Below are 16,078 nucleotides of genomic sequence, written 5' to 3' on the forward strand. Positions count from 1 at the left end.
AAAAGAAAATTTAAAAAACTGTTCCATCGATCCTTTTTGACAAAGTTCTGCAACCACCTGCTCATCTCAGCAGAGAAGAAAAGCTCAGGGTTAGAGCAGGCATTACATCCTTTTTAATCTATCATAGAAAACAAAACAAAAAAAAAATGCAAGGAGGCATAGAAAGGGGACAAAGAGGTGGAAACAGGAAAACACAGTGAGTTATTCTATATATAAAACACAGCACTATCTTACAGCAGCAACAAAGTTCAGGGGTATGTTTTGCTGAATATAAAGGACATTAAACAAGCATCTTGTTGCATCTTAGCTTATTTAGGTTTCAAATCTGTAAAAGCCCACTGAAAGGAACGGGGAAAAGAGAAGACTAAGGGTTTTTTACTACCTAGGTCCAACTAAGGGGGCAAAAAGCTTGTCCCAGCTTTTGGAACAATCAGGACAGATTTAAAGGAACAGATATGTCTGGCTTTACACACCAGTTCCTGAACCTTGTTCCATGAGAGTGGTGTGAAATGAAGACAAATCCCCTCTGCTCTGATTTATATCCTGTGCTTCAGCCAGACTTGTCAAAGAAATTTTAAACTAGGTAAGACAGTCCTGGATTTGATTCAAAGAACCAACAAAATCTTCATTCATTGAGTGTAAAACTTCCTTCTTTTTTTTTTTTTTTTTAGCTTCTATTTCCCAATGACAGTAAAAGCAATTTTATTGATTCTTCTATTTAACAAGTTGTTCCAACTTCAATTTACTCTCATTTTTAACTTGAGTAGCTATATGGCACTGTGTGCTTGAGGACTGCAAATATCTTTAAAGAACTAGCTTCCTCCACTTGCTGCCCCCAACCACCACAACCACTAGCAAAACTACAGAAACCAGACTGTCCAAGGGTCAGTGAGAAAACATAATTCCTTAAGGCTTTGTGAATTCCAGGACAGCTCACTGGAGTCTGTGGCAGAGAGTGTCAAAAGTCCTATCTTCATCTGCTGATACACTGAAATTGAAAAAACTGGTGTTTGCCCAACACATCTAATACCAACAACAAAAAAAAAATCTTATATCTTATTGACAATGACAAGAAATATACTAAAAGGCAGTATTACAAAATGCTAGGGTTTCCAAAGCAGAACACAGTTAGCATATAAGATCACAAGCACATACTCAGTTTCTGACAAAATATCTAAAGAACATTTTCTTCACGTATTTCACTCCTAGCTTCTCAGTCGTTTGACTTCTAGCTAGGGTATCACAGCCATTTCAGACAGAAGCTTTGATGTACAGGCTAATCAACAGCTTCACCAAATATTCAAAATGCATATCTCCACTAGGATGTAAGAGCATTCTGATTTCATCTAATAATACCCCTGCAAACAAGTAGAAGGGTCTGTATTTTCCTGTTATTGTTCCCCAATAAAGTTGGAGAAGAACAACCATCCTAGCAAATTCACCGAGAAAAGCCATGACAAACCTTAGTGTGGACTGTCACTTCAAGCCTTTTGTAAGAGGGTCAAGCCCTCTTTTTTTCAGAAAATTTGCCTTTATCACTCCAATGGTAACATTTCTAGCTAAGTTCTTTTCTTTACTGAAGAGCTAGAAATGAAAAAATAACCTACCCTGCATAAATTTTCCCATATTAAAGCAAAAATCAAGCTGTTAGCCAAGTAGCAGAGGATATTAAGTTAAATCTATCACCTGTAATTTGTGATATTAAATTCCCATTCCTGAGGATGAGATGCCTCTGAGCTGCTGGAGAGAAATGCTGGATGGACAGAACTGCTCAGAGGTTGCTCTTGCATGTGTAGCTTCAACCCCCTAAGGCTCCACACACGACAGCCACTTGTTGTACACCTTTCTCAGGGCAGAGCTCCACGCTGCACATCTGCAGCCACGTGTTTCCCAGCCCCTATCTTTGCTCCTTCAAACCACCACTCCCCAGTTATATGGCTGGGCCACTCTTCACAGCTGGCCAGAAAATGAAGAACATTGTTCCTGACTGAGCAGGAGCCATGCACACTTGTCAGAGGCACTTTTCACCCTCTGTGAATTATCTGCAGCATTTCTGTTGCAAATTCAGTCCATGTTAACCAATGTTTACTGCTGCAGACTGTAACTTCTTGAGAAAAATGAAGCAAAAGGTGCTGTGACTGCTCTCCTGAGCTCCTCCCTTCTCCTTGAAGCTCTATTACAGTCCTGCAATTACTGATGGGAAACTTTATCCCACACAAGTGGTCACCAAAATAGCTGCATATTTTTAAACCACAATTCCTTTGAAGCACTGCCTATGAAAATACTTCAAGATGAATGTTTCTCAGTACTTTGGGGTTTCAGGTCAGGTCACTTTGTGGGACTGGAACAGTTGGCAAGGTCTCATGAGTGATTCATAATTATTTATGAAAAGCTAAATTAGACAAGGATATAAATCTTAGTAAGATAAGCATGGCAGCCATGCCATGATACAAAGAGGAGAAAACATATGTACTGCTTCTTGACATTTGACATGATTAAAAAATTAAGGAGGAAACATTCCCTCATGAAAGGAAGGAAACCAGGCTTTTAGTTGATAATCTAAAAAAAAAAAAAAAGAAAAAAAAAAAAATCTGCTGTGTTTGAGTATTCAAGAAATACATCTAACAAAGTATCACAAATTATTAGTGTATTTATTTCTTTTCCCTGTCTTTTTTGTGGGTTTTATTTGTGGGTTTTTTTAATGTAAACTAGCTTGGTAGTTAGGAAAACAGAGATGGCTCAGATTTGCCAGGACTATTACAGTGTCAGCAGCTACTGGTTTGTGTTTCCCTGCCATCTCTAGTGTGGTACAAACTGTCTGCAGGTGCAAGAATACATATAAATACAAGCAAATACATCTTTTCCAAATGGATAAGGTCCTATGAAGGCAAACAAATCAGAATGGACACATGAGAAAAAGTGACCTTTTATTTGCCCATATGCATATATATCTAACTCAGGTACTCTTCAACTTATCACTTACTCTGTGGCCCTTTTCTCAAGGATTCAGGGCGAATAGGCCTAAAGCCAAGGTACGGAGCAGAAGAGGACGTTGACTTTACATCTGAGGTGGCAGAAAGCATTCTTTTCACAAGTCAAGGAGCAGAAAAACAGGCAATGAGAGATTAAGACATGCACTTGCCAAGCTGAGGAAACAACAAGGCGAAAAGACTTGTAGCTAACCAATTCCATCCAGGCACACTGTAACTACTACATCTGTGGTAGCTCTTTCCCAACTGACAAGCAAATGTCCTGGTTCAATCCAGCCCGTGTCCTTTATCGGGATCAGCCACTAGATGGTGACCCTGTCCCAAATCTTACCTTCCCCTGATGAGAGGGCAGCGATACAGACCCAGGCTAACACCACCAATCCCAGCTGCTTGCTCAACTACACCGCGAGAACCAGATGCTTTCATGCGAGTGGGCTGCTTGTCATCCATAAATAGCATTTTAAATGGAGGCACGCCCTTCAGAGACCAGGATTTGCTCCAAACCCATTTCCCTTATGACCAATTACCATGAACGGCTCAGGAGGGTAACAACTGCTACACTTCTCATTGTTTCAAGGATTTATTTTATTGGTGTGCAATATGAGTAATTTTAAGGGAGAGCTTTAGCTGAAATGCATGCTCTCTGCATTTAAGTGAGTGAAGGATGTGGAGCACTCGTTGTTTACTAATGGAGACACACGGGACAAGCTATTCTCCCAGGCCATTCTCTGACATCCAAACAGTGGCTAAATAAAATATATAGGGAACAGCAACGTGACTGGGAGGCTGAAGAAAAGCTCCTTGTATCCTGAGGCCCCTACACCAACACTGCTTTAACACCAGACACGTGACATGCAAAGGAGGACAGTTGCCATTTTATTAATCCAAAGACTTTACAAGAGTTCACTTCCAAGAGCAACTTACTGAGACCTATTTTTTTTACCAGCTTTACTAGCAGCTCTCCCATTTGATCTGCCTCACAAGAACTCCCTTCTATGCTGGTACATGTTGGAAGGCTCACATCACACAGGGCTAAGGCAGCTGATATGTTTTAGATTCCTGACTACACCTAGCACACTACTGAAAAATTAGTGTCATTTATGTGGTGTCCCCTAATGTGGTCAAGGCAGGATGCTTTTACACACAGATTTTCTAGTAGTGGTGCTGATGGTGCTGCTAAGATGGAATTGCTGTCTCTCTTGCTCACTCCCACAAGACTCATTCCTTTTCCCACTCCCCCAGCTGATCTGTTAGCAATTACTACCAACACTCTTGGCTGCCCTAAAACCAGAGGACCATAACTAATGGTGGATTGTGTCCTTTGAACTGGAAGTACAGCCCAGCTGTATGCAGCCTCTTGGGAGGTTCTATTAAATTGCCTGGTGGCTGCAGGCTTCTATGAGCAGCAAGTAGCTGGTGCCTGCTTTAGGAGGGGAAAGAGATAGCAGCCCTTCACCCATTCCTCCACTTCCACAGGAAAGCAGAGTGAGGAGGGAAATACTGATTACAGCAGGGGATTTATAAAGAGGGGAAAAAAACCCAGAAGCCTCTAGCCAGTTTGATGATCTATTAGTACTGAAAGTAGCCTCCTCCTCCATAACCAAAACAGAACTCCTTTACAAATCAGAGTATTGAATTGGAAGGTTTCTTGCAAAGCACAAGAAGGCTGAAAAAATATCACAGGGCAGCTTTCCTTTGCCTCATTCCATCATGACCTTCATCCAAAGCCAAAAAAGGTAAAACAAACCCCTTTTGCTTTGTCTTTGAAGAAGTCAAATCCAGCTGTGCTGGTACACAGCATCACCAAAGAACATCAAGGAAGCAAAAAAAAGGTAGTGAAGTTTAGAGGTTCACTGCTGGTTGCCTTCCTCCCATACCCTGAATAACAAGCTAGTTCCTATTATTGGCACTCCAAATCTTGACTTCTCATCTTTTCAAAGTGCTCTCAGGAACACTAATGGAGAAAGAGCACCTTTTCAACACCATTCACCTCTGCCAGTCAGTTGCCACATGAATATCACATTGTAAAGGAGATGTGTTTACATCAGCAGGTGTGTTGGCAAATAACAAAGAAAGTCTAAATAAAAACAGGAAAGCAAGACATATATAACTTTCTTTCCCCTATTCTAACCAGAATTATGACATTTACTTTCAGCCTTTGTTTTACAGATCCAAAATAACATCTCCTGTCTGTGGCACAGCAAGTCTATTTGAAGGCCACCCCAAAAAAATGGAAGGCAATTAAATGGGTTTGCCCAGGTCTAAGCTCCACATAAAACAACTGATCACAATTACACTTGCTAAATATTAACCACATTTCCCATCCCTGTAGATTTCTTTGCCACTGAGAGTTTGTTTGCCCAACATTCTGCGCTGCTTGATTTCTAACACAGCAAAATAAGGAATGATACAACTTTTTCATACAAGACTTTGATTGTGTTGGACCTTCCATCACCTCAAAAAGTATAAAGTGCTCTAAAAAGGCTTTACTTGGGAGAAAGTGAATCCTCCCAACAAGACCATAAATTAAAGAAACAAGGTTGCATAAAACAACCAGGTAGAATTTGGTTAGTGGTTGGCATTTCACCTGTAGGTTATTAACTGGATCCAACCTTTGTGATTGCAGCAGTATCAAGCATTTTTCTCTCCCTATATGGTGCATCACCACTTCTGTTTCTTGCCTCCCAAGGGAACTATGAGGAAAGGCACATCGAAAAAACATCACATGTCCAGACCCAAGTCCAAGCAGCCTTTGAAATACATTAGAATCAGAGAAAAACAAGAGAACTCCGTTAAATGAGAACATGCAAATTGTCTTCTAGGCACTTCTTTCAGGTTCCTATATGCAACTTGGCCAAAGACTCTTCAGCTTCCCAGCACTGCCTCTGCATTTAACTTCTCATGTTACTTCCCCTGCTTCACCATCATACACACTGTTGGGAAGATACAGGGAAGACAATGGAGAAGGAACAATGAATGGATCTGAAATGCACTTATATCCATTTAGAAGACCCAAGTAGAATCTCTTAGATCCACATGTAGATGTCAGTACGTGTTAAAACTAGCTTCAAGAAATACCTTATGAAAAACACAGAGAAGCTAAAGGAAGAAAAGAATAAAAAACCTACTGTCTCTTGTTACCAGCTATTACACCTACTAAACTCAGTGAAGCCAGGTAGACATAAGAGATTAGCTAGATCAAGCACAGAGTGGAGTTACTGGAGTTACATGCATTGCTGGGTTAGTCTCACAGCTTGCATCAACAAAACATTCTAGGTTTGCTATAGATCTAAGCAGAGACACTGCAGACTATGTAATGAGTGTGCCTACAGCAGTGAGAACCCTCTGATAAAATAATAAGAGAAAATGTCATTCCTGCCAACTAGACATTTCTCTGTCTCCCTTTTGACAGGCTTTTTTTTTTTACTTTCCACCTATATTTTTTAACTTGTCACTGAAAGCTGAATTCAGGCTACAGGCAAAAGGCAGTAGGCAAGAATCAGAAAAAAGGAAGTAAAAATGATACAAGTGGAGGGAGGGGAAGGGAGTACCTCGAGTACAGAGCACAGCAGAGGCATCTCACATCTCTCTTCAAGGAGTATTTTCAGCAGAGTTCGTTTTGCCTCATTCTGTGTCTCTGACAACTGCCAAAGGCAGAAATGCTTTCAGCCAAGGTTAGCAGTGGTTGGAAAGATGGTTGTCAAAACCAACACACAAAAGCACTTCCAAAGCCAGCTTACAAGAGTGGATAAAAATAACAAGCATATGTGACTCAGAGCAATACTCAGCTCAAAACACCTTTTCCGTTTCCTTTTGTCTACATACAATTGGTGCAATAGAATAAGATTTAGTTCAGCCCTCTCTTCCAGATCAAGTACTTCTCAACACAGTACACAGAGGACCAGGGGAAGCCAGGCTGAGACAAGGCTTTGGTTTCCCACAGTTCTTTGGAATTGTTCAAAGGAGCCACAGGTCTAAGCTTTCCACTCAGAGAATATGGCAGAGCTGATGTGAGACCAATTAGGGGCAAATGGAAACCATATGTGATTTTAATGAAACAAGAAGCTGGTGCACATAAGTTACTGCTGCAGGAGCATTTACTGCCTGAAAGGAATGTGCATCTGGCATTGATCGTTTCCCAACCCATCAAGTGAGCAGTAACATGGAAAGCAAATTGGAGCATATGACGAGAGATTAATTGCCTAAAGAGTACAGTTAGGGGAGCAGCCTCTGCAAGGAGAAAACATGTCCTTTGCCTGTGATTTAGTGATACAGCTGTAAGTGGGGCTGATCTTCCATTTCCACAGATCATGATGATAAACTGCATGAACGAGTGCTAAAGTGATTAAAATGGATCAAATGATATTTTTTAGAACCTACTACAATCACAGAAATCCCATTCACATGGGGCACACTTTTTCTCTCTTGAGGTCATGGGCACGCCTTAAAGAACAAAGTACTGTTGAAACTAGACAAGGGTAATACAGTTCTCAAATGACATTGCTTTCTGGTGTACATCAAAGTGGGTACACAATGAGATTTCAGGTTAAAGAGGCAGAGTAGACACACCCTTTTGAATTTTTAATTTTTTTTTTTTAAAAATTCACTATAAATTACCTAGGATATTTTAGTTCTGCTGAGAAAAGGAAGTCCCCAACCTGCAAAGCCCTAGAGAAGTTGCTTTACTGGGCTATGGTCATTCCTTTCTGTAGCCTGCTGTGCTGCACCTTGATACCAGGTTTCTGAACAAACCCACTGGCTCCACATACATCAAAGAGGAGGTGAGGGAAGATGTTCTGATCCAGCACTTGACCAGTGAATGCCCAGGGTTCAAACCTGGTAGATGCTACTTGGCATTTCAAGTAATAATGAGACTTCTGCAAAACCAGACACATGGAAATGGTATGTCTTTGCTCCTTAGTGCTAGATTTCCATTGGGGTATAACCAGAGTTAACAAGCATCATAAATTCATCACTGTATTTTTTTAAGGATGCAATCAAAAAATTTTCTATTTTCCTTTCTTAACCCACTGTGCAATCCACAAACCCACTGGGCACCAGATCCAAATAGTTCCACTGCACAAAGAAGAGGAGGAAAGACAGTCCTGCTAAAGAGAACATCTGAAGCCAGTTTTCATCTACGCATTAGAAATAGGGCATCTCTGACAGCCCATGTAAACCTTTCAAAAGAGAGATTATCAAAAGCCACAGGCCTGGACACTCCCTGCTTCATCAGCTTACTTCAGAGGATCTCCTCGCTTCAGCACCTTGCCCATCTGGGCCCGGTGCCAGCATTCTGCGAGGAGGCTGCACTCCACTGATCACATGGTTTATGCTCAATTTTGCACGTAGGAGCTAGAGAGGAAGAACTGTTTGGGAACATGTATAGATTTCAAGGGTACTGGGTGGGCCTGCAAATTCCTTCCTGCATTACAAAACTTGCACTAAACTGACAGGCTAAGCAGCTGTCCACACCAGAGAGGTATACATATTTAAGCAGGTCAGGCCTACATGCACTGCTCTGCTGTTCCTATTCACACTGGGCCTGACAGAACCTAGTATTTGGTCTACCAGATCTTATTGGAATTAAACCTGCATTCAAACCATTTCCCCAATGAAAAAAAAAAAAAAAAAGAGTATCTCTGCCCACCATTCTTGGAACATCATCAATTGTTCTGAAGGTGCCAGCATCTGCAGACTCTTCACATACACTGGACACGTCCATGACACAGTTCTGGTTATATCACAATGCTTAAGGAATTTACTAATTGATCATTTTTTAAATATCTGTTATGTAATTACAGTAATTACTACCATGTAGCTGATCTTAGGTACATGAAGAATTTTACCCTGAAGTCTGAGCACCACTTAAAGCCTTAGGTGTGGCACTCAGCTCCTGATTCACTGTTTATTAAAGCAAGTAGGAAACCTCCCTGAGTCTTGTGTGAGCCACACATACAACAGTTCCCAGCAGCCGACAAGTCAAGGTCAGGACAATACCAGGCCAATTTGAAAAATTTTCTCACTTGTCCAGAACTTTCCAGAAGTCCATGTAGTGCTCTGTCATAACTGCATTCCAAAGCATCACCCTTCACATTTGACCTTAAAAGGTCTAAAGAACTCAGTGTTGATTTGTTGTGGAAATCAGGTAAAAAAAAAAAAACCCAATCAACCAAAAAACCCAAAACCAACCAACCAAAAAAAAAAAAAAAAAAAAACCCCACAAACCAAAACCACCAATTCTTTACATGAGCAATACAAATACTGCACACTGTGCATCCTCTGACTCTGAAGACAGGATTCTCCCTGTGCAATGACACAGAGCACTGACAGCAGAAAAGGTAGATGGACAATGGCCAGTCACTTTCCTTCTTCAGTTTGCTCAAACTCCCTGACAGTGCTACTGACAGACCAGCCTAAGGTGTTCCATGGAAACTGCATCTCATTCTTCTACCACCCAAACTTTCTTCACACATACTTTTTAACAGACTTTCATGTCCATGAACAACCCAGTAGACCATAATCAAAATGGATTTCCAGAAGTAGTGTATCATTACTAGGATGCTTATATTCATCATTGGTGCTACCAATGACCTATTAATGGGTTATGACTCTTCACCAGACTTGTGTAAGCACAGAGAACACACTGAAAGTGCCTGTCTGCTTCCAATTGTTGACTTTTTTTTTTTTTTTTGCACAACAAGTATTTATACAAATTAAATAACCCACGTTGTTTTATTTTTAGACAGTGCTGATAATAAGTGGGTTTTAAATGGAAATGCTCAAGTCTGACCATATGAACCTGGATGGAGATTCACTCTGTAATGAATGTACCAGTCACTTAGCTCATCTGTGCTCCTTAAGTCTGACAGCTTCTGAAACAATTCTTACTGCAAACTTCCATCAGTTTCCAATTTGAGGGAGGCAAGCTTGTTTTCCCATATCACTTCTTAGGCGTCCTTGTAACTTTTTAGAAAAAATCCTAAAGGTCGCAAGATATGGTTGGATAATCATTTCACAGCTGCCCTGGCACAGTGATGGCCATTTTTGAATGCTCTAAGGCCCATTAACTGTTTGGGAGGCAGCAGTTCTCTGGATACTGCAGTTCTGAATGTTTGCAGAGAAGGGTAATCATTTCCAGGGTATCCACCAAGCCTGACTGTTTCCTGCCTGTCTCAGTCACCTCAGACATTGCTGTAACAGGACTCTTTTGGCAAAGTAATGAACCACGCTCCCAAGAGCAAGCTTTTCAGGGCAGGAGTTAAGCTTGCACCTGGAACACAGGTGTAAGCTTGTTTAAACATTGACAGAGAGGGAACTAACACAAATACAAGGGGAAATACCTCGTCTCAGGCCACTGGCAGCAACACAGTCACAAAGCAAACTTGTTTGTTTATTAATGCAGCAAACCCAAGGAGAACAGCCCATTGGCAAGGACTGGAACAAGCCAAGGGAATCTAGGTTTGTGTTGTAAAGGGAACTCAGGAAAAGCTAACTATAGGCCTAGAAGGACTGATGAACTGGAATCTCTCCCGCCTTGAGAGGCAGTGCATAATCTGATCAAAATCATCACTTCCAGAAGGGGAGGCTGTTACTGTTAAGCCATCAGGGATGTTTTTGGAAAGGCTTTTTCCTGACAGGGATCATGGCTTTACTTAAGGCATAAATTTCTAAGGAAAGTATCAACTTCAGCAACATTTTTTTTTTCAATTTTTTTTCCCTCTGAAAAAATTTGATCTATTTTTAACCTGCATCAGCAATTCTCTTCAACTGCACTTGAAGTCTTAATGCTGAGGTGAAATGACACCTTCATTCAAACTGGACATTTTGAATAATCCTTCAAAACATTAGATTCAGATGTACCTCAGTCATTCTCCCCAGAACATGCCATGCTGAAAACTCCAATATTATAATCTTCCCTCATGTTTCAGATGGAATAAACTTCCACCACTACAAAATTCCCTATGAAGCAGAAATTCTGACCCTCCTCAGCAAGTTTCTATCCTTCTCTTTCATTGTATAAATCAGGTGACAACAATCTCTGACAACTTTTGCATAATTTCAAAAAGTAAGCCATTATCCCCTACGATCTCAGAGTATCTAAACTAAAATCAGTGTTCCACATCAAAGATCAGTCCTCTAATCACTGTGCCAGTAAAAGTCTGTCTACACTGCAGACTGTAAATGAACGTAGACCTACAAGTGCTATTTTTTAAAAGCAACTGAGGATACCACAAACACTAATTTAACCTGTTCCTCAAGTAAAACATCAGCCTGCTGAGTGCTAGTACTTCAAGCCTGCAGGCAAGTCAGAAAGTCTATCTGAAAAATGCCTTCCTACTCTTTTTTTTTTTTTTCCTTTCTGGCTGTTTTCAATATTTTGCAGCAGTATTGTTTGATTGCAGGCTGTTTCCTGAAGTTGCTTCCTTCAACTGCCTCCTGAACCCAGTTGGAAACTTTCTACTGATTTTAACTGGAGCGGGATCAGGCCCTAAATAAGTTTGTGAGTCTAGGGATTCCTCCACTACTTACTGATACAGAGCTGTCTCTGGCTTTCCAAAAGAAAAGTTATTCCTGCAGCTGTTTTCCCCTAAGTGCCATATCGCTCCAAAGTGTTACAGGACTGGAGGGAGGGGGAGAAGGTGGAATCTCAATAACCCATTAAAAAGGCGTACGGGCCATTGCGCAGCAGCTCTTTCAGCTCGACTCGGGCAGGGTCACTGCTGCCAGGCTCAGACAGCCCTAAGGGCACGGGAAAAGTCGTCTTCTTGTTTTCACATCTTATTCATGCAATGGATAACGAGGGGGAGGGAGGAATCAGATTTTGGGTTAATTAGCACCATGAACAGACAGCTGCATTGTCATTAAAAGTTCAAGAAGTCACCAGGGTCATCGCTGAACTGCAAGATGTACACACACGCACACGAGGCACACGTCTAAGCCTGGGCTTTGGCAGCTTTGCTCAGGCTCTGATGTTCCCCTAGCCCAAGGATAGACTCTGAGTCAAGAACACTGAACTGTTGCAGCTCTCAGGAGAAGACAGAAGCATAAAGGTGCTCCCTCTGAATAGCAGTTGTTCATCCCCTTGGAACTGCTTCATTTCGCATGTAATATACCAGCTAAGAATAGTCACAGAGCTTTTTCCCCCCTGAGAAAAATCAGAGGTGTGGCTTACCAATGTGTAGTTTCATGCTCACTCTAACATTCTGTGGGATAAGCAGAACCCCAGTTAACAAAACCATGCTGTTGGTGCACACTGTTTCCTTCCACAAGCAAGGAAGCTGAGGAAGCGCAAGTGCACATTAGCAAATTCAGAAATGAGCATGTCTGAATAATAATGAAAAGATAAAACCTCTAAAATGTCAAGGGCTGCTATTAATAAGATTTGGAACAGTGTTAGCCTCAGAGAGTCACAAGTTGGCTTAAAAACAAAAACAACAGATTATCCAACTATGCAAAACAGCCACAGATTACATTCCCCTTGCCTCAGATTGCAGTAACATTTTCTGTTAAGGGATTTTAAGGAAAACACAGCAAGACAATTAAGGATTCCCCTGCCACCTTCCAAACAGGGCAGAGAAGAAATATAATCTTAAACAGCTGAAACATTACTGCTTCTGCAGAAAGCAGAATGGCATTGCCTGGTTCTGTCAGCTTTAGCTTTGCTGCATGTATTTTCTAAAACCAAAATGGATCTGAAACCACCTTCATTATAGTGAAAACTCACTGAAACATTGTTTTGTTTTTTTCTGGGTAAAAGCATTACAGACCCTGCTTACTCTTCCTATTAAATTGGCAGGCAAACATGTAGCTAGCTCCTGAATGTATAGTCCCATTCGGTGCTAGTCTTTGGCAAGGGAAAATACTCTGGGATCACAGAAACAAGATTTACTTCATTTAACTCCTGTTGATCCTGGTGTACAATGACTGTCCACATTACTTCACTTCAGTATGTTTATGACAATCTGGCATGTTGCAGCAACTCTAGCAGAGATGTTCAGGTGAGGAAAAGGAGTAAAATAGAGATACAGTCTAGAATTCAGAGAGGAAATTACCTACATCAGCATTTTGGTTCTAATCGACCAAGTTAAGATGGGTACTACAAGCTCTGGTGGATTTAATCAGAGAAGGGAACCAAGCGGGTTGGTCTAAGCTACTCCCCTTAGAAAACTCCTCTGAATTCTTTCCCTCCCATTCAGAACCTGGGTATTTTTTTGAACCAAAACTGCCTTTCCCATATTTTTCAACAGTGCAACCTAGTGATGCTTCCTCAAAGCATCACCACAGTATTTCAATAACAACTCTGGTCAATCTTTCCTTGTTGGTCCACGTATATATTGAGGAGTATGTACTGGATGAACCCTGCCATATGCTGACCTTATCAGAGTTTGATGAACAAACACTGAACCTGCACAAAAATGTGAATCTCTGGGTGTGCCAAGACAGCTACCACCCTAGAGTCCTGTTCTGTCCTCTCTCTTTTCTGTCAAAACAGCAGCCAGGATGTGAGTAGGCAATGTCAAATTCAGAAGAGGAGAGCTTTGGACAGCACAAAGGACAAAGTTTACGTCAATAGCCCAAGCTGCCATGCTGCATAAAGGACAAACAGGAAAGCAGTTTCTGAGACAGGAGGGAAAGAAAGACCCGGTGCTTTCCTACACCCAGCTCTTCCAAGAGCCATTAGGACCAGAGGAAACCAGCGTGAGAGAAGGGCATGCAGAAACAAACAGGAGATCTTGCACCGACAGGAAGGAACCTATTGGCTTGAAAACTTTCCGGTACTAGTGAAAGCTTTGTTTCCCATACAGCCAAATACATCAGACAGTTGTGGTCGGATTCTCTCAATCTACACCATTTCTTCAGTCAATTTAAACATGTCATTGGAATTAAGGCCAGCAAGGACCTGCTTCCCACCCTGCTGGTCTCCCAGTCAAATGGAAAAAGAGGAAAACAGAGACTGACTCAAGAGATAGCTACAATTCAGAATGCATGTGGGAGGCAGATTAGACACTCATCCTGATAAAGTAAAAAAGACTCCAGAGTTGAAGTATGCCTCTAAAGAGTTTTGGAAGGAACTTAAAACTCCATGGATTGAAGCAATCTCTAATAACAAGGGATTAAGATGACAGCCTGAGAAGGGAGCTTTGGGAAAGTCAGAGCTTCTGAGAAGTATATTTTATCAGTATCAGGACTATGGCCTCGTTGAATGATGCAAATTACTATCACAGGTACTGCTGCAGTGTGTTTGTTCCAAAGTAAAGGTGTTAAAGGCAAAATACTGGTAAAAAAATCACTGGCTGTTTGCCACCTGATCTAGTTGAGCTTCTCTCTGAATGCCTTAAAACCTTCCTGTGATAACTTTGAGTCTCCTAAAGTACCCCTAGAAATTCTAGCCGATATTATAAAATCTTCTATTCCTCTGCTTTTCTGTAAATCTGCAAACTGTTACACAGTGGGGGAAAAGCAGGACAGCTGCTTAATTCTATTGAAAATATACTGTCTGTAGAGAAGATGGAAAGAGACTTATTGAAGTCTCTTTTTTTATCTTGATCTTCTAAGGAAATAACCAACTAAATCCTTAATCTCCAACCCCTTGGGGAATGAAAAAAAAAAAAAAAAAAGAAAAAAATTAAAAAGGAACAGGTGCTGCTCTTCATATTTAAAAAAGTGAAACAAAGGGCTTAAGAACTCATCCTGCCCCCACCCCAGCACAATCCTTTGCAATACTGAAGTTCTTGCACAGGAACTGCAGCTCTTGTCTTCCCACGCTTCTCTGGGTTTGTGATTTTTGCCCTTCAGGATGCTAAGGGGAGGGCTGGATATTTTGTGGCTATTGAAGTACTGTACATGATGGCTATTTAAGTGCCCCAGGGATCACTTTGCTCTTTTATTTCCTCTTGGACTGATCCACCTCACCAAAGCATTTAAGATATTCAGTATTGCAAGTGCTATATGCAAGTGCTTTTGCATGCATGCAGTGTGGTCTCTCAAATAGTTCCATCTTTTCCCCACCCTACGTTCTCCCAAACACCAGAGTTCTTTTAGGTTTCAGTTCTGTGCCTCATGTAGCACATTATTTATTGGAGGAAATAATTTCCTTAGAAACAGACTCATGTAGCCTAATCCAGAGGTGAGCAGGATAAACAAGGAGGATGCTTCACTCTTCAAGAAGTTTACACCAGGGGACTCGGCAACTTCACACTTCACAAGATAAAAGCAGAGGACCCAACAGTCACTCACTTCACAAGAGCTGGTCCTTCATACTTTCACCTCAGATCTGTTTTTCCTGCAATGTGCATTTCTTTGTACCTATGAAAGGCAGGCTGGATATTTATAGCAGTGTCAGAGGAGGCAGGAAGTAGGGAACTGGGGTGTGTGCTTGGAAAGGGCTTGGAGCATGGGGGTCAGCCCAAAACTCCATCCCCCAAAAGAACACAGAGCTGAAGGAGAAGGGTCTGGGGAATAGGGGAATAGCTGGTTTTCCACAGATATCCCCTGGCTCACTCCTCCTGTACCTGTTCCCTTTCCAACACCAGCCATTTCCTGTCTTTCAAAGTTAGGCGGAAGTTTTCCATTCTGTGGTTTTCCTGTCTTGGTACAAGCAAGAACATTTTTTTTTCTCTTATATTTTAACTGTTTGAAGACCAACAGCAAAACCTGCTCACTGGAGGGAGAGCTTCCTATTTACAGATGATCCATGAAATTTGAGAGGGCGGATTAAACATCAGAGGAGCAAGATCTTCGCTTGTTCGCGTATTCACTGAGCATGAGAGATTGAACTTGTTGTCTGAACAAATGCTCCAGTGCTCCTCTATAGAAAATTAACAGACTAACATAATGGCAGCAGGCCTCCCTGCTGACTTCACTGCAGTAACACCCAATACTGAGGGAAACATGGAGAAAAGGAAACAGATGTTGAAGTCTCCATACTGTAATTACAATGCAGCATGAGGGAGTTAGAATTCAAGTCCTTCATTCTAGGCCAGCAGGAGTTTGGGTCACTTTGAATATAGCCTTGTGAAACAGAAGTACTCCTGTTTCCTATGAGCTGTTGTGTGACTTTTTTTTTTACATGAATCAGTAGGGAG

At 41.4% G+C, this 16,078-nt stretch overlaps 2 protein-coding genes across 2 annotated transcripts in view; one reads left to right on the forward strand and one right to left on the reverse strand.

Annotated features, from left to right (window-relative positions):
• The window catches only part of LOC136361771 (synapsin-3-like), a 169,515-nt gene that overhangs the window by 57,839 nt on the left and 95,598 nt on the right, over positions 1 to 16,078 (forward strand). The gene's annotated exons all lie outside the window — the stretch shown is intronic.
• TIMP3 (TIMP metallopeptidase inhibitor 3) overlaps positions 1 to 16,078 on the reverse strand; it is a 37,304-nt gene that overhangs the window by 12,857 nt on the left and 8,369 nt on the right. The window lies entirely within an intron of this gene.

This window comes from Sylvia atricapilla, chromosome 5, assembly GCF_009819655.1.
Source record: "Sylvia atricapilla isolate bSylAtr1 chromosome 5, bSylAtr1.pri, whole genome shotgun sequence".
Classification (NCBI taxonomy): domain Eukaryota; kingdom Metazoa; phylum Chordata; class Aves; order Passeriformes; family Sylviidae; genus Sylvia; species Sylvia atricapilla.